Genomic DNA, 23,086 nt, shown 5'->3' with positions numbered 1-23,086 from the left:
CTGTATTCACACGGAACCAAACTATCTCGTAACTTTCTAAGGATGAAAACATACACGACTTTACAACGGAAAGATCTGACTCTTACCCTCTTTATCAAGGGCTCATATTTGACATCACCAAGAGTAAGACAATTTGATTTTATGTGCCACCCGATATAACATAATATGAAACACATAGCATTCCCTATAAAGTATTCATATTGAACATGTTTGACCTGAAGCTAATTATTCCTTTAAACCAAACTTCCAGTTTACAGGAATATAGGAGATAAAAGAAGCAAGATAATTGACATCCAGATGGAAACAATCAGTCAGGCAAATTCAGATCGTAGAAGTTCTACAAGACAACTGGCCCAGTCTCTTCAAAATTCGATGTTGTTAAAAAAAAAAAAAAAAAAAAAGAGGTAGTGAGACTGTTCTCAATTAAGAGAGACTGTAAAGATATACAATCAAATATGATGGGTAAACTTCAATCAATCAGATTTTTTTCATAAAAAAGCTAATTAAGATATTTTGTGGACAACTGGGGGATATTTTAATATGAACCGATGTTATATTAGAGATTTATGGTTAATTTTATCTAAGGTAATAATAGTAGTATGAATACAAAGAAAAATTTCCTTACTTTTAAGAGATATAGAAATGTCTTAATTTTTAGGAGACCTCACAACGTCTGCATCTTTGAAATGGCAAAATGTTAACACTTGTTCCATTTAGATGTCTGGTACATGGAACGCATTTTATTCTTCTTTCAACCTATTCTGGACATTAAAAATTTTCTATAACACAATGTTTGGTGGGAAGAGAACATATTATACTAAACATTTTGCTATCTAGAAAATTGTCCTAAGGAATCGGTGATCAATAGTGATAGAATAGTCCCGACAAAGTAAGTGTATAACAATTATAAATAGAGGTAAATAGGCTGTGTATTCTCAAGGAGCAGAATTAATCCCAACAGGATTTTTGGTCAGGTTGACTTTAAAATTTATGCAGAGAATCAAAAGGCAGAGAATAGCTAATTTGTTTCTGAAAAGGGAAAGGGGGAGAAGAGACTTGTGGCTCTAAATATAAAGATTAGAAAGAGTGTATGGTATAGGGACGGACTCATTGACCAATACACAAATTAGCTCTCAAAACAGTATATGACTATGTGGAATTTTGATATAGGATAGAGGTGGCATGAGAAAGGAGAAATTATTTAATAAACGGAGCTGAAGCAGCTATAATTCACATACGAGAAAAGTGAAATTCTAACACTGCCTCAAACCAAACTCGAGAATAAATTTCAAATGCAGCGAGAACCCAAATATTGAAAGATACTGTGAAGAAGGTCACTAGCTAGAGGGAAACATCAGGTTGAGGGATTTGTTTTTGGTGTTAGGATAGGAGAACCTCGAACTTGAGAAAAGCTTCCAGCAGAGAGAGAGATCTAGAAAAGAGGAGTATTCCTAAGAAAGCAATTGCGGTTGGGGAAGCAGCAAGGTGGCCAGCACAGAGCGGGTCCAGTAATTACTGAAGGAATAACTGAGAGACTGGATTAGCTTAGCTAGGATGTGCAGAAACTGGTTCACAGAGGAGTGGGCTTTTTTTTCCCTGACAGGTGTGAAAGGGAGTGAACAGAAGCAGCTACTGCTAAGTTTGCTCGGCTTTCTGACTTTTCACCTCAGGCTTCAGAAGCAGGAGGAAAGGAACTGCTGTGGCTAAAATTCAAATAGAGACTGCTTAAACTCAAAAGGCATGGGAAACAGTGTGTAGATAGGAAAATATGTGCTACAACCAGACAGAGTCCCCTAAGCGATGTCATTTGCTTCCCGGCTTATTGTTGTTGACGCTTTTGTTGGTTTTTCTAACCCTGGCATGAAGACGCTTCCCCGAAGGATAAAGGGAGCTTCCCAAAGCCCAGTGATCTCAAGATTTCAAAAGTCGCATGTGTGGCAAGAGCCAGGGGCAGAAGGATGCTAATTCTAAAATTGAACTGTCTAGGTTCATATCCTGGAACTGACACATGCTGGCTATGGAAACCTCCCGAGAGTTCCTTAGCTTCAGAAGTCCAGCCGCCACTTGTATCAAGTGAGGATTCTATTCGCTCAGGTTCTTTGCTGCAAGTTTAGAACCTGACTCTGGCTAACTTGAACGCATTGGGAGAACACGGGGCCATCTGTGGATCAAAGGGAAAGCTGCAGAACCAGGCTTAGAAAGAGCAGCGACCAGGGTACCCCACACGTCCAGGTAGCAGGAAAGGATGGTTGGTTCCTCTAGCAGCCTGGCCCCTCCAAGGTTTAGTAATGTCAGAGATGAATATTCAGCCTTTGTCGGTGTGCTTAAGATGAAATTCTAGAAAGTTTGGGTCCAAATAGCCTAATTTATTAATATAACACTGTAGGTTGATTACACTGGACTAAAATAAAATAAAGTAAAATAAAATAAAATAAAATCTTGCCATTTGCAACAACGTGAGTGGAACTAGAAGGTGTTATGCTAAACAATGTAAGTCAGTCGGAGGAAGGCAAATGTCATATGATTTCACTCATAGGTGGAATTTAAGAAACAAAATAGATGAACATAGGGGAAGGGAAGGAAAAATAACATAAAAACAGAGAGGGAGACAAACCATAAGAGACTCTTCAATACGGAGAATAAACTGAGGGTTGCTAGGGGGGTGTTGGATGGGGGGATGGGCTAAATGGGTGATGGGCATTAAAGAGGGCACTTGTGGGGGTGAGCACTGGGTGTTACATGTAAGTGATGAACGAACCACTGGGTTCTACTCCTGAAACCAGCACTACCCTGTGTGTTAACGAACTTGCATTTACATAAATAAAATAAATAAATAAATGAAAGGAAAAAAATAAATTAAAATGTGGGGTGCCTGGGTGGCTCTGTCGGTTGAGCGTCTGACTCTTGATCTCAGTTCAGGCCATGATCCCAGATTCATGGCATGGAGCCTGCTTAAGATTCTCTGTCTCTCTCCCTCTTCCCTTCTCCCCCACTTGCACTCAAATAAATAAATAAATAAATAAATAAAAATAAAAATAAATAAATAAATAAAATAAATAAAAATAAATAAAATAAAAAATAACCTGATTTAGATTCTCTGCTTATCTTCCAGCTAGGGGAGCACAGAGCATCTTTTGTATGGTTCCATCAAATATGAAGTTACTGTATTAAAACAAAACCAAAACCAATTTTACATGTTCTCCATGCTCTTGGCCATCCAAATATTCACATTTCATTGCTTTTTTTTTTTTTTTTATTTTAAAGAGAGAGTGCTAGCAGAGGAGAGGAGCAGAGGGAGAGAGAAAGAGAGAGAGAGAGAATCTTAAGCAGACTCAATGATCAGCCTGGAGCCTGACATGGGGCTCGATCCCACCACCCTGGGATTATGACCTGAGCAGAAATCAAGAATTGGACGTTTAACCAGCTGAGCCGCCCAGGTGCCCCCCTCCATCTTTTCATTTCTATGCATTAACTTTCAATAATGTTTTGGCCAACATACCTGTAAATATTCCACAGTGAAAATGCGTTCGTCCTCTCTCTAAAGATGAATAACCCCAAACTACATCCACCTCCAAGCCCAGGATCTCCGAGTAATCACTCTTTTGTCAGCCTACGTCATGAGTCTGCAGCCTGCAGTTCAAGCAAAATCACACAATAGAAAACAATCATGGCTTTCTCTTATAAAGCAGTGCATTTACATTAGTGCTAATCTTCTTATGTCTCAGAGATCCCCAGTGAACAGATGTGGAACATGAGGTCCAGAGTGGCCCTGTAATTTATCCAAAGCCACCAATGACTAAGCAATGAAGCCAATGTGTGACTCCAGGTTTGTCCAACTCCAAAGCCATCTCTTTCCTTTCCATGACAAAAGGGTTAGAACAACATGAGGCAAATGTCCTCCTCGGAGAATTTGAACAGGAAACAAAGCCCTATGAAAATAGCAGTCTGAGAAGAGTTTTAAGCTATGGAAAGCAGAAGACGGAAGGTTTAAGGTTGTAGATATATGAGTAGGGGATGAGAAGCCTGTTTATTTAATGGAGAGGGGGATAAACAGGACTTTCCTGTTGTTTAAACTATTTCACAGTAATGTTAACACACTTTGCAAGGGGCTTACATAACTATTTCCTCAATCATTTTTGCATTAATAGGTAGTTGTTTGGATTATTTTATTAGTAAAGGTTTTGATTGACATAAGTTAGTAGGACACTTGGAAATCTGATTACCCAATTATTGAGCTTTTTTAATCTCTCTCTATACCTATAAAATAAAAATACTATTCAATTAGAGGTAGGATGGTGTTGAAATGGACTATTTAGAGAAAAAACAAATTAGATTCTCACCTTATGTCATACAGCAAAACAAATGCCAGATGCATTGAGAAGTTAATGTGTTTTTTTTTTTAAGAAACTGTCAGAAGAAATAACTTAGAAGAAAATATAGGACATTTCTGGGAATGGAAAAAAAAGCTCTTGAAGCGTGAAGGCAATGAAATGTCCTTGCTAGCTGGGGGCGGGAATGCCCAGGAATTGCTTCAGCTTTAGTGATTTGAAGTTTGTGGTGATGGAGTGGATCAGGAGGTGGTGTCCAAAGCACTGAATTCCCTTTACACTCTTCTAAGAGCATTCCCCACCCTCGCTTCTCTATACCCAGCAAAGAAACAGTGCCAGACATTTTATCCTGCTCAGATTTATCCCCGACTTAAATCTTGGAAACTGCACACAGGCACAATAATTTTGGTCAATCAGGAAAAAGCCTTATTGTGTTTCAAAACAAGTCATGCAAGGAAAGACTTGAGGAATTTCATTTTAGCCTGAAGATGTGAAATTTAAACTTGCACTAAAGGACGCTTGGAGGAAATGTTTGGAGAAAGTCGTGGTGTTGGCTGAACTCTTTCTGAGTCACTTGTTCTGATGTCAGGTGTGTGGTAAGGGTTAGTAAGAATCTCACATTTGGCTCAATCTGGGCTCTCACAGTCTCAAATAACAAGCTGGTCGTACTCAGATTTTATTTTCCTTGAATGTTTAGATTGCATTGCACCGTTGGCTTGGTAGCTATTATTCAACTTGCACTTTTGAAACGAACGTTTATCTGTTGGTAAGCCAGAAGACCACAGAGTATATTTTTTCTTTGTTTTTAAGTTTTTGGTCAGACTATTTAGAACCACATGAATTCCAAGAGAAACACCCAAAGATCTAAGCGAATGACTCCAGTCGCTGCTACAGAATTCAAATTCTTGCGTGTCATCTCTGCCCGTAACTTTTAAATTAGTGATTGTATGGTGTAAATGATGTGAGAGCTTCTGCCAAGCAAAGCAAAACTAGGGGATAATGTCACAGCGGGGAGTGTTGCCAATCAATTGGATGAACTCTGAGAAACTAAAGGATGTGTAAGTAGCAAAAGTCACAGTTGGTGGAATCTCAAGAACACTGGTGAATTGTTACTCTATCAAGTGTCTGTCCCAATCAGTATGGTTTCATCTTGAAGATGAAGCTCAACTTGGCCATGTCAATTGATACAGTTAAAGTTGGATTAAAGACCCAAATGAGGTACGTCAATCGCACTGCTCAAGGAAGAGGGTTAAGAATATTTCAAAGCTACAGATATAAATAGATGGGAACCTCACTGAATAAATGAACAAGAGGTAAAAGGCTATCAGAAGTTCACTCTCTCAAGCTTTACCATACAGCAGACTTCCCTTTATCCCGTTGATTCCATAAGAAATTTGGGTTATGGAAACCATCGATAAATTAGATTAGACAAGAAAATAAGTCAACATCTGACACATCAGGAAAGGCATTGCTGAGTTTTAGGAAAGGAATAGGGACCTTCCAATGAGGCGCTGCATCTGAGAGGTTTAGACATCAGCACCCTCGATGCAACAGAGATGCTGGTGATTGATGCAGAAGGTATAGAAGAATGGCAGTGATTTGAAGGATTGCTAGCAGGGTTGAACAAACAACGAGAGATTCGACTCTGCCCGGTCAAACCATAATTCAGGAGGGATGTGTGTAATGGTGTGTGAATGTTTTAAAGTTCCCAGTGCCTACGAAGGAGAACGATTTAGTGCCTTTAAAGCAATAAATTCAAGCTAATTATTAGGATAAACTTTCTGACAGTGTTATTTGTTTTACTTAAGAGATAAACTATTCCTGGAGTCGAGAAATGGAAAAGAGTGAGCCAAATACCAGCGGAGGAAAACACATAACAAGATAGGAGTGCGGTGTCTAACACGCCATTTAATGGCAGGCGTGTGACCATGAAACCGAGGTTTACTGTTAGGCTGATTTTCCCGTGAACCCCTGGGTGTCGAGTTCAGGAAGAAGTAAGCATAGCATCCTTTCTGACTGAGGCCCCACGAGTAGATTTTTCTCTGCCTCACACGGGAAGTTCCTCTAGTGAAGCATGAGCCAGGAATGAAGGGGGTGAATGTAGAAGGCATCCTTAAAGCAAAAATGGGTTTCTTTCGAGGTCTAACGCTTTTGGTTGCTTGGGCTTTTGGGTGACATTTTGGTGGCCACTTGCCTTTGACATCTGGATCTCTGAATTTCACGGGGTTATTGGATGTCAGATTTTGCATCCACTGTTAGGTTTGTAGCATCTTTGACCTCTTCTTGATTCCTCGTGGGTAAGAGTCCTAGGTTCCCAGCCTAGCCTGGTTTGGCATATCTTTCTTACCTTCTCTTAGGATCTGCCTTTAGGAGGACAGAACTTCCATTCCTTTGCTGTGTTGCCCAGGCCCAATTATTCAGGACCTTGATAAATCTCATGTGTTTTCTCGTAAGGTTCTCTGTCGCCGTGCAAATCAGGTGGAAAGTAGCCTAAGGTTTGCAACAATACCCAGAGTAAAAACTATCCATAAAAGAGGGCGCATGCCAGAGGGCAGGGGGGTGGAGGGAGGGGCAAAATGGGGCAAGGGGAGTGACAGAGGCAGGATTCCAGTTATGGAATGAATAAGTCATGGGAATCAAGGCACAACAGAGGGAATCTGGTCTATGATACTGCAATAGCACTCGCTATATTCTGACAGACAGCAGTCACACTTGGAGTGAGCACAGCAGAATGTTCAGAGACGGCGAATCAGTGCGTCATACGCAACACTCTGTGGCATTATATTCAAATAAAAGGTTTCTTGAAAGAAGAGGGCACGTGCTTTGGGGAAGGAGGGAAACAGAAGGCATGTATTTTTACAGTGTGACATGGAGAAAGAGATTAAAGATGAGTCAACAAGTTTTAAAAAGGTTGTGGAAGTCAGCTCATATTTCTTATTTGCTCATGTGTGTAAGGCCCCGGGGAGAGAGAATTCAGAGCATGTGAAAAAAAAAAAAAATGAATGAAATACAAAACTAGATATTGAAGAACTTAGTGTCTCGGGGAGGGGGGATTGGAGAGGACACATGACATCTCTGATGTAAACTGGGGAGCGATGTGACCCTACGGTCTCTCAGACTAGGGTAGTTGTGACAAGACAAAGAATAACAGGTCACGTTTTCTCTGTTTTTCCTTTTTTCTTTTTCTCAAATGTTTATTTATTTATTTTGAGAGAGAGAGAGAGAGAGAGAGGGAGAGAGAAAATCCCAAGCAGGCGTAGAGCACAGAGCCTGACGTGAGGCTCAAACTCACAAACCGTGAGATCATGACCTGAGTCTAAACCAAGAGTTTGACACTTAACTAACTGAGCCAGCCAGGCGCCCCCCAACAATAAAATATTAAGTAATAATAATAATAATAATAGCATGGTCCTTCATAGCTTTTTCACTATGTGGTACATTGTTTACTTTTTAAAAATGTTTATTTGAGAGAGAGAGAGAGAGAGAGAGAGAGAGAGAGAAAGCAGGGGAGGGGCAGAGAGGGAGAGGGAGAGAGTCCCAAGCAGGCTCTGCACTGAAAGTGACGTGGGGCTCAAACCCAAAACCCTAAGATCATGACCTGAGCCAAAATCAAGAGTTGGACACTCAACCAGCTGAGCCACCCAGGTGCCCCTGCTATATTGTTTATTTATATAAGCTCCATGAGAGTTTAGGACTAATGTCTCATGTACAGCACTATGTCCTTAGAGCTTTCTAAAGTACCAGGGCAAACATCTACACATAGTCAAGCATAGCACTTGGCATTGGGGATATAGAAATTAACATGATAAAATGTCATAACTGCAAATGTATGTGTTATCCATTTGGTATCATCGCCTGGTCTGTAAATGATGCAACCAATGTCTCCTTCTCAGTCTTCTCTAGCTGGACAGACTTGGATGTATACCTTTGGATTTATATCTTCTCTCTAGAAATATAACATGATGACTGTGTTTTGTTATACTTGGTCGTGGAAATGTTCTGTCTCTTCAAGTTAGCTTTGTGGGGATCGGATGACGCTGTTCTGTGTTACCTTTACGTATCAACTTCAGTGCCAAATTACGAAACTGCTTTTCTTTTTATCGCTTGATGTGTTCCAGTTCTGTCTTAACTAGACCATTAATTCTTTATTGTATATTTATCTAATTTCAACGTATTGCTCAATATACAATAAGTGCACCTGATAAACTCTTTTCAGGTTGATTTTTCAACATTACCTTCCTATAATGATTATAGCCTCCAAACATGACTATTGGGAAAAATAGTATTTTGTCTCTTAATCTGTTGTTTTCTTTCCAGAAAACAGAAAAGAAAAAGAAAATGCGCCTTGGGGAAAACCTTCATTTGTAGCATTTAACCAAAAGGGAATGAGCAACTGAATCTGAGGGACAAAACTGGGGAGGGGGGTGTTATTTGGGAGTGTTTTTTGTGTTTGTATTTTGTGTTTGTTTGTGTGTTTTTACTTCCCAGCAGCAAACAGACTAAGAATGCTAGTAATCAAACTTTAAAAATAATCCCCTGAAATGAAAATGTATCTCAAATTAACTTTTGCTTTATATATTTCTTTGGAGTAAAGATGGCTGAAATTTAATCCCCCACCATTTCAGTACGTTCTGAAGAGCATAAATCCTAACCAGATTTTAATTCATTTCTTTGAGGAAACTTTCTTCCTTATGTCTCATTTCCTGAACCCTACTCTGGGGTCCAATCTGGTGCTATCCTGAGTGCCGTTTTCAAAATTGATTTAATTGCAAATGTTGGAGAGCACTTGAACTATGGGAACTTACTACCCACAATAATGTGCTCTTGCCCATTAAAAAGATGATATATTGAGTACAATTTACCTAATATGTTCAAATATGTACATAATATTACCTAATATGTTCAAAATATAATAACAATAATTAATGAATTAATCTGTAACAGTTGCCATTTCTTGAGGAAGCATTACATTCTAGGGACAGGACTAACAACCTGACATGCTGGCTCCTTTCTCCCCTTTTTGTTTTTTTTTTTGTCTTTTTTTTTTTTAACTTTTTAACGTTTATTCATTTTTTTGAGAGACAGAGAGTGAGCGAGCAGGGGAGGGGCAGAGAGAGAGACCCACACAGAATCCAAAGCAGGCTCCAGGCTCTGAGCTGTCAGCACAGAGCCCGATGTGGGGCTTGAACCCACAAGCCGTGAGATCGTGACCCGAGCTGAAGTCAGAGGCTTAACTGACTGAGCCACCCAGGCACCCGCCTTTCTCCTCTTAAACAATTCTGTGGGGCAATTCTTAATATCCCTATTTTGTACGTAGGAAAGTGAGGCTTAGTGAGTTTGAGAAATATTCCCTAAGTAAGTGGAAGAGGGAGAATTCAAATAGGGTTCTTCGTGGCTACGGTGTCTCTGGCTTTAATTCCTTTGCCATGTAGACCTTCATTGATAGTGTGGACAAGCCTTCCCAACCTGCTCTGCCTTTACTGTAGAGCAGCATGCGAAGCAGGGCTTGAACTGATTGGTGGGATCCCCTGGCTTTGGTAGACAGGTTGGTAGATGATCGCCAAGGAGGACTTCTAAGCCCTTGTCTATAGTTTGATGGGAAGAATAATAGCACAGTAGGACCTTGGATTGCGAGTAACTTATTCTGCGAGTGTTCCACAAGACGGGCAAACGTTTCTAGCACATTGTAACTTGACAAACGAGCGACGTCTTGCAATGTGACAGTACGCGATGTCAAATGTCACATGATCACAACTGAGCCAATGGTTCTTCTTTCTCTCTCTCTCTCTCTCTCTCTTTCACGCTGCAGGATTGTGGGTGATCGTCTCCCATGCTCGGATGCTCAGTCTCAGGCTGTGGTCTTTGGCAAGAATCAGGGATCTTTCAGAATGTTGGAAGGTGCCCACAAGTGACAGTAGTGTACTTTTTGTCACTTCAAAGGAATGGACATTCCTCTGCTTTTTCGTATGAGAGGAAGCTTAGGAATGTTTCGCCTTATTTTAGGTTGGGCTGACTGAAGATATAAACCCTTTCCTCTGCTGCCTTATTGCTGGCAATACTTTATATGTATACATTATTATACATAATATATATGTTAAATACAGTATATGACAAGAGTTTATTAATAACGTACTATAGTCAACATCCATTAGTGATAGTGAAAGTTGTCCTACACAATAACCTTCCTCTCTCTTGCCTCCCTCACACCAGCCATGAAGGTTTTCAAAGGTAGGTGCAGGTTCATTTGTTTATTTTTCTTTATAGTTTGTATTTTCTTTATTATTTTGTGTTATATCACAGCATTGTAATCGCTTTTATGTGAATATTTTTGGGGTTGTGGAATAAAGCATCACAGTTCCCGTTATTTCTTATGGGGAAATTTGCTTTGGTATGCAAGCGCTTTGGATTACAAGCATGTTTCCAGAACAAATCATGCTTGAAAATAAAGATTTTACTGTATTTAGAGTCACAAAATCTGCATTCCACTTCTTAGTCTAGGAATCCCTCAAGCACATCCCTTAATGAGTTGAAGGCATAACCTTCTTGCCTGTAGAATTGATAACATTAATAATTTCCTCCCAGAGATGCTTCGGTCATTACGTTATAGGAACTTGTACTGGGGGTGGGGCTACCTCAGCTTGAGTCTAAGTGGAAGTCCAAAATGATTGGCAAACTGATGGGGGGCGGGATTTACCAGAAACCTACTTGCATGGGTACTTTGGAATCTTCTGGCATGTCTCAGGATATGGTGAGATGGGCTCAACGTATGTCCCTTTGCAGAGACATGAGGAGCCTTCGTGAGGAAAACGTTCTCAGGAAAGAAGGATCCAGGGGTAATAAATCTGATCAAATAATAAAAACTTAATTTTGTAAAGGAGGAAAAATTCTAAATAAAGTTTGGTGTTTGTCAGTAGAAATTGCCTCCCATCCTAGTCTTCCCTGAACTTCAGACCAAAAACTAAGTGGAGCATAAAAACAGAGAGAGCTGTTTACTAAAGTCCTTATAAAATTTTGTGGCACCAGACAAAGCTGTTGGGGATTCCTCTGACAGAGGGAAACACAAGAAAAGCATCTCCCTTGCTTTGCCACAGACCATATCAGACCTTTGGAAACTTGGGGTTTTTAGGAAAGTGTGTCAAAAGCCAAGCACTGCTGACACCGGAAGAAAACACTGTGTGTTGCTTAATTTTCTGTGCCAGCTTGACTGGGCGAAGGTATGGCCAGATAGCTTGTGAAACTATTTCTAGGTGTGGCTGCAAGAGTTTTCCACAAGAGATTAGCATTTGGATTAGTGAGCTGAGTAGAGGGGATGACCCTCCTCAGTGTGGGTGGGGTGGGCATCACCCAGTGCCTTCAGGGCCCAAGTGAAACAAGAAAGCAGAAGAAGGGTGAATTTGTTCTCTTTCTGCTTGAGCTGAGCCATCCAATTTTTCCTGTCCTCAGATACTGGCACTCCCTCCTGATTCTTGGACTCAGGCACAAAGGCATTCAATGGAGGAGAAGACAGACTTTTCAATAAATGGCACGATTGAACATCAGTCTGCAAAAACAATGAACTTTAGCCTCACAACTTTTACAAAAATGAATTCAAGTTGGTTCATAGATCTAAACACAAGAGGCAAAACTTAAAAACTTTCAGAAGAAAATGTAGAAGAAAATCTTTGTGACCTGGGATCAGGCAAAGAATTCTTGGACATTACACCAAAAGCACGATCTATTAAGGAAAACAAAATGGAGAAAATGGACTGCATAAAAATGTTGCCCTGCAAAAGACACGTTTAAGAGGGTGAAAAGACAAACCACAGACTGGAAGAAAATATTTGCAAATCACACATTTGACAAAGTCTTGTATCCAGAAGATGTAAAGAACTCTCAAAACCCAACAGTCAAAACACAAACAACCCCAATTTAAAAATGGGTCCATGATGTGGGCATTTCATCGAAGAGGATATACTGACATCAGATAAGCACATGAAAAAATGCTCCACATCCTTAGCCACTGAATTAACGTGAATTATAACTATGATGAGGTAACGCTACGTGGCTAGCAAAGATGCACAGCAATCGAAACGTCTGGTAGCTTCCTGCTGATAATGCAACATGATACAGCCATTCTAGAACGCAGTTTCACAGTTATTCTAAAGTTAAACATACACTTCACATAAGACCTCACAATTTCCCTCTTAGGTATTTACTTTAGAGAAATGAAAGCCTGTGTGTACAGAAACCTGTACGTGAATGTTTATAGCAGTTCTATTTGTAATCACCAAAAAGCGAGAAACAGCTAGTTGCCCTTTAACAGCTGAATGCGTTGATAAACTGAGGTCCATCCATACAATGGTATACTACGTAGCAATGAAAAGGAATGAACTATTGAGACATTAGCTGAATGAACCTCAAAGACATCGTGCTAACTGAAAGAAGCTAGTCTCAAAATGTTGCATGTTGTATGATTACATTACTATGGTATTTATGAAAAGAAATCTATAATGGCCAACAGATCAGTGGTTGACAGGGCTAGGGACGGGGAGAGGGAGAGCTTGGAGAGGGGCATCGCCAGGAGGTATTTGGGATGAGGGAACAGTTCTGTGTCCTGACTATGGTCAGGTGGTTACACGAATCTCTACAGGTGTTAAAATTCACAGAACTGTGCGTGACAAAATTCAATTTTACTGTATATTAATAATAAGAAATTGTTAGGACTGGCACCCTCCCAGGCTCTCTCTGCCACCAAATATTATCCTTATTCTTACATTCTATTGCCACATTGCCATCCTTCCAAAAAGTGATCCGCACCCATTTCTTATGCCTTACTCCATAGTATTTGCCATATTGTTCGCTGTCTCACTGAAACTGCTCCCCAAAGGCACTTATGATCCTTCTTCTCCTACCCAGGAGGAATCCCCTAATAATTCCAGCCCATTCTGCCCTGCTGTGTCTTGACTCCTATAATTCTTCCTGTATCCTTCTTCTTGGCACATATTCTAACACTTAGATTATTCAAACAATGTTTCAGGTGCATATATTGGTCTGTCGTGACCAAGAAGCTTTTTCCTCAAGAAGCATGCAGATAGAGGACAAACCCAGACTTGTTGGAGCCAGACTAATCAAAACGTTATGGCGAAAAAAGAGCCAACATTATTTCTATGAGTGTGAGACTTTCAAAAGGATAGCTTAGGAAAAAATCCCAGTGCACATGAAATTCTGATTGTCTATGAAATGATTAATCACAAAATTTCACCGAAGAATATACGTACACATAACTATGTGTGTCCATGCACACACACACACACACACACACACTCACACACACACGCACACACACACCCCTGAGCTGAGCTTATAATCACCACTATCCATTCAAAATGACTGGTTGTGGCCATAATGAGGTGGAGTGGTAGTTTTCTTTTTTTTAGATTAAACATACTCATAAAATTTCATTTTCGTATCTCTTTTATACAACACCCACAGTTTGCTTTGGCCTCTCTTCTAATTTAATTATCTTGGTTATCTATATTTTTGCAATCAAATTCTGGAAGAAGCCAGGATACTTTGACATTGGTGAAATTGCAAAATACTTTCTACCCCAAACCTTCTGTCTTCAGGCAGATTTGTCTCTCTGTGGTTTTGTCTGCTGGGAATATTCATTCTACATTCATTCAATAAACACTGATTGACAACTTAACTGCGTGCCAGGTACTGTGTTAGATGTTGGGAGTAGAGTGATTAATAAGACAGACATGACTCCTGCATTGACAGGATCCACAGGCTAGTGACTGTAAGCAGACAAATGAGTCAATATTTATAGGACAGGCATAGGAATGTGTATATTTTTGGCGAACATCGAAGAGGTGCCTGACCCAGTCAATGAAAGTCAGGGAAGATTTCCTGGAGGGAATACTGTTTGGTTGAGTTTTCAGAATAAATAAAAGTTGGACAGACTAAGAAAGATGGGAAAAAATTGGCAGAGTAAAAACAAAATTATGTCCAAAGAGTCTGAGATTCTGGTACCGTTGTAATCTGATTATCTTAGAAATGTGACCTGTTTCTCTTACAAAGCCTTCCCTTGCTTCTTTGAAACTCTGAGCGTTTTTTTTTTCTCTTGTGAACTCAGCAGAATATGTTGTTTGCATCTATCTTTCGGCAGTTGTATGCTACCCTCAGAAGGCAGAATAACTTCATAAGGGTGAACCAGTTAGGATCTGGGGTACGAGTCCCGGCTTTGCTCTGGGTTTGAATTCCGACTGTGTTCTATTTCACTACTTATGAACCTCTCTAGAAGCTTCAGTTTCCTCATCTATAAAATATGAGTAATACTACCTACTTCACAGAGTTGTGACATAGGTTAATGAGCTAATAAATGCAACAGTGCATTTATTTAGAATGATGCACGAGATATTGCTATGCGTCAATACGAATGTTACCTATTACTAATATGTGTGCATGCCATAGTTTCCCAAATAAACTGTAAGTGGCGGGAAGGCAGAGCCAAGTTTTAATAAAAATGGCCAAGAGTTTTCCATATAAAATTTCACTTGATTCTTTCCATACTTCTGTGAGTTTGATATTATTTCCCCCTTCTTCAGGGGCGAAGACTGAGGCTCAGACAAGTTAACTTCATTGCCCAAGGCAATGTTAATGGGAGCATTTGTCCCCAAGTCCTCTCATCTAAAGACCCTGCCATTTGCACGACTTAATGAAATAAGAGAAGTAAGAAGTAAGAGGGTTTTTTGGTTGCAAACAACAGAAACAGGGCTTGGCTAACTTAAGCAAAAGGAAGTGATTAGAGGAGTCCTTTGTAGCTCTCAGATTCATTGGTGGCCTGGAGAGAAAGGTCCCAGAGGAAAGTTGATTGTCCAGAAACACACTACCTTTCCCTTCCCCTCCCGCCCCCAACCGTCTGGTCTGGTGAGCGTGTGGCCATGGCCCCCAGCTGGGGACACTGAGCTCTGCCATCATGGTCACTATAGCAGATTCTAAACAGTCCTTGTGTCTTCACAATGCTGTGTTTTCATGCTGAAGGTGTGGCTGTCCCCTAGTGGCTAGGGATCAGAGAAACCAGGTATCTGGCCTGTGGGGGCCTTGCTGCTCCAAACCTATAGTGCCAAATTCCCCAACACAGGGAGAAGGTTCTGCTGCTGGGCAACCTAAACAAAGAAATAAATAAATAACCAAGTTCCACTGATCGTCCTATAGGGTTTCTTTTGGAAACCATGTTGACATTCTCTGTGATCCGAAGCAATAAATACACTTTAAATCTCAGAAATGGTGATGCTGGTTTTATCTGCTGTGCCTGGCGACACCTCGACCCTGAGCCAACTTGCCGGCATAAGGGCAGAAAGGAAAGAACTCGGGCTCCCAGTTTGGAGGATTTCCGTGCAGACTTCTGGGAAACTGAGATGACACAGACTCAGCCCAAAAAGGAAAAGGGGCTGGGGGTTCCAGTTACTATGAAAGAATCAAGGAAAAGTTCAAGTGTGAGGCAAAGTGAGGGGGAAAAAAGGAAACATAAACACAAGTACTAAACTCTAGGAAAGGATTCAGGTGAAGATTAAGAAAATAAGACTAGTTTTATATATTTGGGGATGGAAAGAATGCAAGGAACCAATATCTAATAATGCAGAAGATCCCAATTCATATATCACAATAGAAGCAATTGTTCCAGGAAGAACTTAGAGGGGGCAAAGGAAGACACTTTGGGGTACTATGTCAAAGACAGTTATTCTAGAGAGAAATTAAGAGATCCAATTCCTCTCCCCACTCAGCCACCAGCATTAAAAAAGCTCTTCAGGCCTCACATTTTCCCGCGAGACTACAGATTCTTACCTGGGTCACATGAACACTGGGTCCCCCTTCATAGTTCCTTTGAGGTGTGAGTGTGTGTGATGGGGTGTCCAGCCCCTTTCCAGGCCCTCGGCTTCAGGGACAGAAACCTAGAGAAGGGAGAAGCAAGAGAACAGCCAGCTAGCCGCCCGGAGTAGCGGAATTGAGTATCACACATTGATGAGGTTTTTATCCAAATCCTCCCCGGCGAGGAGCGTCTGTAGCAGACAGGAGGTATAGTCAGGGCTTACTCGCCATGGGTGTGAATTGGGGCGGATTGTGAAAATCATTTTAACTATCATTTGCTGAGTATGTCATATCAGACACTAGTCTATGTGAGTTTGTTGAGGCCTCCTATCCAAGTAATTTTAATGGGTAAAATTACTGACCCCATTATATACAAAAGGTGACTGAGGCTTGTGAATTTAGGTAACATGCCGAAGCTCATGCACAAAGAAAGCTGGGACTTTTACTTGGGTCTGTGGCACGCTGGCAGTTAGCTGATTTCTGCTGCAGGGAACAGAACTCTGCCACAGAGACCCTTCAATCCTGAGGCATGTGTTGTTTAACACGGCAGGGAATCTGGAAGGAGACTGTTCAGCAGCACAGTGATGGGGTTTCCGTCTCTCTACTCTGCCATACGTGTTGGTGACATCTCATGTTCAAGAGCGTAGCTGCAGCAGTTTCAAGCATCCCATGAAGACATGAGCACATTTATTTAAAAAGAGGAGGCGGGGGGGGGGATGTGCTTCATAAATCTTTTTTTTAATTGTTATTTAAGCATAATTAACATACGGTGTTATATTAGTTTCGGGTATACGATATAAAGATTCAACAACTGTACACATTTCTCAGGGCTCATCAATTCCCTTTATCTATTTCACCCACCCACCCCCACCCACCTCTCCTCCTGCAACCACCAGTTTGTTCTCTATAGTCAAGAATCTTTTTTAGTTTGTCTCTTTTTTTCTTTGTTCATTTGTTTTGTTTCTTAAATTCCACATATGAGTGAAATCATACAGTATTTGTCTTTTATTAACTTATTTCACTTACCATTATACTTCCTAGGTCCACCCATGTTGTTGCAAATGGCAGAATTTCATTCTTTACGGCTGAGTAATCTTCCATTGTTTATATATATACCACGTCTATACCCATTCATCTTTCCATGGACACCTGAGTTGCTTCCATAACTTGGCTATTGTAAATAATAGCCATAGTGGTGCATATATCTTCTCATAAACATAGTGGTGCATATATCTTCTCAAATTAGTGTTTTCATTTTGGAGAGGTAAACACCCAGGAGTGGAATTACTGGATCACATGGTCATTCTATTTTTAATTTTTTGAGGAAACTCCATGCTGTTTTCCATAGCGACACCAGTTTGCATTCCCACCAAGAGTGCACGCGGGTTCATTTTTCTCCACATCCTCACCAATACCCATTCGGACAGGTATCTTACTGAGGTTTTATTTGCATTTCCCCAATGCTCAGTGATATTGAGCCTCTTTTCATGTGTCTGTTGGCTATCTGTATGTCTTCTTTGGAGTAGGTCTCTGCCCATTTCTCATTGGATTATTATTTTTTGGTGTTGAGTTGTATAAGTTCTTTATATATGTTGCATATTAACCCCTTATTGAATATATCATTTGTATATAATTTGCAAATATCTTCTCCCATTAAGTAGATTGCCATTTTGTTTTGTTTATGGTTTCCTTCACTACGCAGAAGATTTCTATTTTGGTGTAGTTGCAAGAGTTTAATTTCACTTTTGTTTCTCTTGCCAGAGAAGACATATCCAGGAAAATTTTTCTACAGCTGGTGTCAAAGAAATTAATGCCTACATTTTCTAGAAATTTTATGGTTTCAGGTCTTACATTTAGATCTTTAATCCATTCAATCAGTTTTAGTAGCTTTTTAGTGGATTCTTTAGGGTTTTCTATACATAGTATCATGTCATCTGGAAGTAGTGAAAGTTTTATTTCTTCCTTACGAAATTTGGGTATTTTTCTTTATTTTATTCCTTTTTCTTGTTGATTTGCTGTGGCTAGGACTGTCAGTACTGTGTTGAATAGAAGTGGTGAGAGTGGACATCCTTGTCTTGTTCCTGACCTTAGGAGAAAAGCTCTCCGTTTGTAACCACTGAGGACAATGTTAACTGTGCAATTTTCATATATGGCCTTTGAGGTACATTCCCTCTAGACCTACTTTGTTGAGAGTTTATCATAAATGGATGTTGTACTTTGTCATGTGCTTTTTCTGCATCTTTTGAGATGATCATGTGGTTTTTAATCCTTTCTCTTAATCTGATGTATCAAGCTGATTGATTTGCAAATATCGAACTATTATTGCATCCCTAAAATCGATCCCGTTTGATCATGGTGAGTGATACGTTAATGCCTTCTTGGATTTGGTTTCTTCACATTTTGTTGTGGATTTTTGTATATCTGTTCATCAGAGATATTGGCCCATAGTTTTCTTTTTTGTAGTGTCTTTATCTGGTTTTGGTATTAAGGCAATGCTGGCCTTGTAGAATAAATTTGGAAGTTTTCCTTCCTCTTCTATCATTTGAAACAGTTTGAGAAGAATAGGTATTAACTCTTCTTTAAATGTTTGATAGAATTCACCTGTGAAGCCATCTGTTCCTTGACTTTTGTTTGTTGGGAGAGTTTTGATGACTGATTCAGTTTCATTACTAGTAATTGGACTGTTCAAATTGTCTGATTCAGTTTTGGGAAGTTATATGTTTCTAGGAATTTATCCATGTCTTGTAGGTTGTCCAATTTGTTGACATATAATTTTTCATAATATTCTCTTATAATATTGTGTATTTCTGTGATACCAGTTGGTATTTCTCCTCTTTCATTTCTGATTTTGGTTATTTGAGTCCTCTCTCTCTCTCTCTCTCTTTTCATGAGGCTGGCTAAAGGTTTATCAATTTTGTTGATCTTTTTAAAGAACCAGCGTCTGGTTTCACCGATCTGTTATATCATTTTTTTAGTCTCTATTTCATTTATTTCTGCTCTCATCTTTATTTAATTTCCTTACTTCGATTGGCTTTGGGTTTTGTTTGTCCTCTTTTTTTTAGCTCCTTTAGGTGTAAGTTTAGGTTGTTTGAGATTTTTCTTGCTTCTGATGTAGGCCTCTACTGCTAGAATCTTCCCTCTTAGAACAGCTGTTGCTGCATCCCAAAGATTTTTGGGCCATCGTGTTTTTATTTTCATTTGTCTAACATGTATTTTTTGATTTCTTTGATTTCCTGGTTGACACGTTCATTGTTTACAATAGCATGCTATTTAGCTTCCACTTATTTGTGTTCTTTCCACATTTCTTCTTGTGGTTGATTTCTAGTCTCATACCATTGTGGTTGGAAAAGATGCACGTATGTGATTTCAATCTTTTTGAATTTGTTAAGACTTGTTTTGCGGCCTAGCATGTTATCTATCCTGGAGAATGTCCCATGTGCACTTGAGAGGAATGTGCATTATGCTGTTTTTGGATGGAATGTTCTAAATATATCTGTTAGATCTATGTGGTCCAATGTGTCATTTGAAGTGATTGTTTCCTTGTTGATTTTCTGTTTGGGTGACCTATCCGTTGATTTAAGTCAGGTGTTAAAGCCCCCTACTATTATCGTAGAACTTCAATTTCTTGCTTTATCTCTGTTAATAGTTACTTTATGTATTCAGGTGCTCCCATGTTAAATGCACAAATATTTATAATTGCTATATCTTCTTGTTGGATTGTTTTCTTTACCTTTAATGCAGTGTTTTTGTTTGTCTCTTGTTACAGACTTTGTGTTAAAATCTACTTTGCCCAATAGACATGCCCAGTAGAGTGTGCTGTGCCCAATGGTCACAGTTTGAGCCCATTCTAGAACCACCAATTTTTACTTTAGGCGACTTCTCCACAATTTATGTATATGACGTCATACTATACACCCTTTTATTTTGTGAATCCCTTGAGTGATCTTTATAGATATATTTTCGGTGCCATGGCTCTTTTTGCCTATTGCCCTGTGTTGTTAAGGGGTCATTCGAGGGATGCCATGGGCTTGTAGCTGGGGGACGTCAGCAGTCAGATCAGACGCCTGCCCTCAGCCCCTTTGCCAGAACTTCAGTGGCACCACACTGCAAGGCACTCTCCCCCTGCTGTTCTCTGAGAGGCTTTTGTTGGTGGGGATCCCAGTAGTCAAATCAGATGCCTGCCCCCAGGCCATGGGTTGGGGCTGCCTTAGCCCTAACTGCAGGGAACTCTCCCTATCTTGTCCCCTGGGGAGCTCTTAACAGGAGGGACTGGCCGTCAGATCAGATGCCTGCCCCCAGTTGGTGTGCTGGGACCACAGAGGCACTGATCCGCAGCACACTGTCTCCTCGCTGCCGCTGCCGCTGCCGCCCTTGTAAGACCCAGCTGTTGGTGCTCCAGTGGAACTGGTGTGTGCGGTTATCTTCCCCTCTCCTCACGGCAGGAGTCACAGTGAGGTGGCGCCGGTCCCTGCTGGGGCTGCTGGCGGGATGAGATTTGGTGGGACTCCTGCTGAGTGGGGCTGGTTGGGGCAGATCGGAGGAGAGAGCTCAGGGGCTTGAAGCGTCAGCCAAGTAGGTGGAAGATGTTCTTGCGGATTTCCATAGGTGTCTGGCTATCTAGGCTGCGTGGGGGTGGGGGAGAGATAAATGACACGGACCAGCTCTTTTGTTTTTGGAGAAGTCGCCTAAAGATCCGCGCCCTGCCAGCATGTGTTCTGAGATCAGTAAACAAGTCTCTTTCACCTATACTCCAGGAGCTTTTCAAACTGCTGCTTCTATGTTGTATTTCAGTGGAGTTATTTGTAATGCTGTCTCTTTAAGGGGCAGGACTCCGTTTCCTATCACCCACTGGTTCTTCCAGAGCTAAACCTACTGATTTTTAACGTAGGCAGATTTAAGCCCCCCTGGTTGCAAACACAAAACAAAAGGAACAGGCAAACAAGACTCATGAAGCTAAGTTCCACTGGCTTTCAAAGACAAACGTTATGGGGACTCATCCTCCTAGTTACAGGTCCCCCGTGCCTGGATTGCCTGGTGTGGGGTATGCTTTCCTCTCTCCTTTGTGATTGTGGTGTCCCTCCCTTTAGTGATCAGTCTCACTGGAAGTTTGGTTCCTCACTGAGTTGCTGTCCTTCCTAACCTTCTGATGCGGCCTCCCCTGTGTGGAAAGTCTGTTCTACCAGTCTTCAGGTCATTTTCTGGCTTGGTTGCACTGATGTGTGATGTAGGTATGTCTGGGGGACAAGGTGAGCATAGGATTCTCCTACTCTGCTATCTTCCCAGAAGTCCCCCCCAAATCTTTTTATTAGTGAGAAAAGCTTTCCCCTAAGGCCCTCCCTCCCCCACCATAGCTTAAGCCACTTGTCTATGCCTAAACCAGTCACTTTCCAAGATTATGGAATTACTACTATTGTCCTATTTCAAGGAAGATTCCCTGCCCGAAGCTGTTCTAGGAATCAACTTCCCTTAGCAAGCAAAAGAAGGGAGTGCATAGGGACAGGGGCGGTGGTGATGGCCGTGGGAAGACAAGGAAATTTGTCCACCATGGATACCACAACGAACTTATTGGTTTAGGAATGAATTTAGTTCTAATACAGTGAGGGAATGGAGAAGAGGAAAGGAAAGGAAAGCAAACAGAGAGGAGGGCCGATAACATTTATTGAGAATATATTATATAAATCACGTTAACCCCTTTCACATATCCAATCACGTGTTCTTCAGATGGTACTTACTTTGATTATATTCATTTTCTAGAAGCTTTATAGAGGCCTTTAAATCACAAAGCCAGAAAATGGTGCAGTGGTGATTTGAATCTAGATTGACTGATTAGAAAGCACCTGGTCTTTGGCTCTTAGAATGATTAGAAGTTATTTGTTTTAGATGCAAGTATACAGGAGACCAACATCAGTGGAAAACGGCTACCTTCTAGAAAGCTAACCTTATACCTCTTTGTGCACTTTCAAGCCTCTCAAAACCCCAAATTAAGCTAAGTCATTAGTTCATTAATTGTACGCACAGCCTGTTGAGCACATGTCTACGGTATTCAATAATCAAGTAGCAGGAAAGTCTTCTGACACCCCCACTGGATCCCCATTTCCATATTGCAGAGGCTACAGCGGTCATAGATCACCCTAGTGGGAAACCAGGGAGAAAAGAAAAGAAAAGAAAAAAAAAAAAAAACCACAGGCAGGAATGGAACAAGGAACTCCAAGAGGGGCTTCTAATATTTCATTGTTATTGAAAATTACACTTCATAAAAAGTCTTGTTCATTTTAAGTTTGAAGAGTGACAGAAAAATGGCTTTTATACTTAGGTCTGCTGAATGTACGATAAATCAAAAAAGATGGAACCAGGAGAAACCTTAAAAAGAAAGCAGAAAATCAGCGTGTAGTATAAATAACACTTCATTAGGGCTGTAGGGCCTTCCAAAACAGCCTAGAAAATTCCACAGAGGAATCGTAGTATACGGTGCAGGAGAGAATAATTTACTATCATTAGGGGTTTGTAATCCCTGCAGTGGAAAGGGGGAGTGCGTGCACGTAACTCTTTAATGATAGTGGATTTGCAGGCATAAATCCCTAAATGATGATGCGAATACATTTTAAAAATGCAAGTTTCTGTTGGGTAAGAAAAAGTCAGGCTGTCTGGTTTGCTCAGCTCGCTGACCTACGTCTATTACTGATTCACTGAGAACCACAGCATTGGGAGAGTGCTGCGTCCATCCTATGCCTTCCGCGGGGCCACACTCGAGGGATAGAGGTAGCGATTCGGTCTCTCGCTCATCAGAGGCACATCAACACGACACACACACAATTTCTAGCTCGTGGTAGTTGATGCCACACCATCCAAAACACTCTCAGCAATAACCCAAGTGTTTTCTGTCAGAGAAGCTTTTTTCTGTACTACGT

General features: G+C 40.7%; 1 long non-coding RNA gene across 1 annotated transcript in view; it reads right to left on the bottom strand.

The window, feature by feature from the left end:
* The window catches only part of LOC128313008 (uncharacterized), a 39,137-nt gene extending 22,609 nt beyond the window's left edge, over positions 1-16,528 (bottom strand). Inside the window, exons 1-2 of the long non-coding RNA XR_008293088.1 lie at positions 16,155-16,528; positions 3,500-3,630 (exon numbers count right to left, since the gene is read on the bottom strand). This is a non-coding gene — a long non-coding RNA (uncharacterized LOC128313008). The remainder of the gene's footprint in view (positions 1-3,499; positions 3,631-16,154) is intronic.
* Between the last annotated feature and the right edge of the window lie 6,558 nt (positions 16,529-23,086).

Source organism: Acinonyx jubatus, chromosome E4 (genome assembly GCF_027475565.1).
Source record: "Acinonyx jubatus isolate Ajub_Pintada_27869175 chromosome E4, VMU_Ajub_asm_v1.0, whole genome shotgun sequence".
NCBI classification, from domain to species: Eukaryota; Metazoa; Chordata; class Mammalia; order Carnivora; family Felidae; genus Acinonyx; species Acinonyx jubatus.
This window is presented reverse-complemented; position numbering and strand designations above follow the sequence as displayed.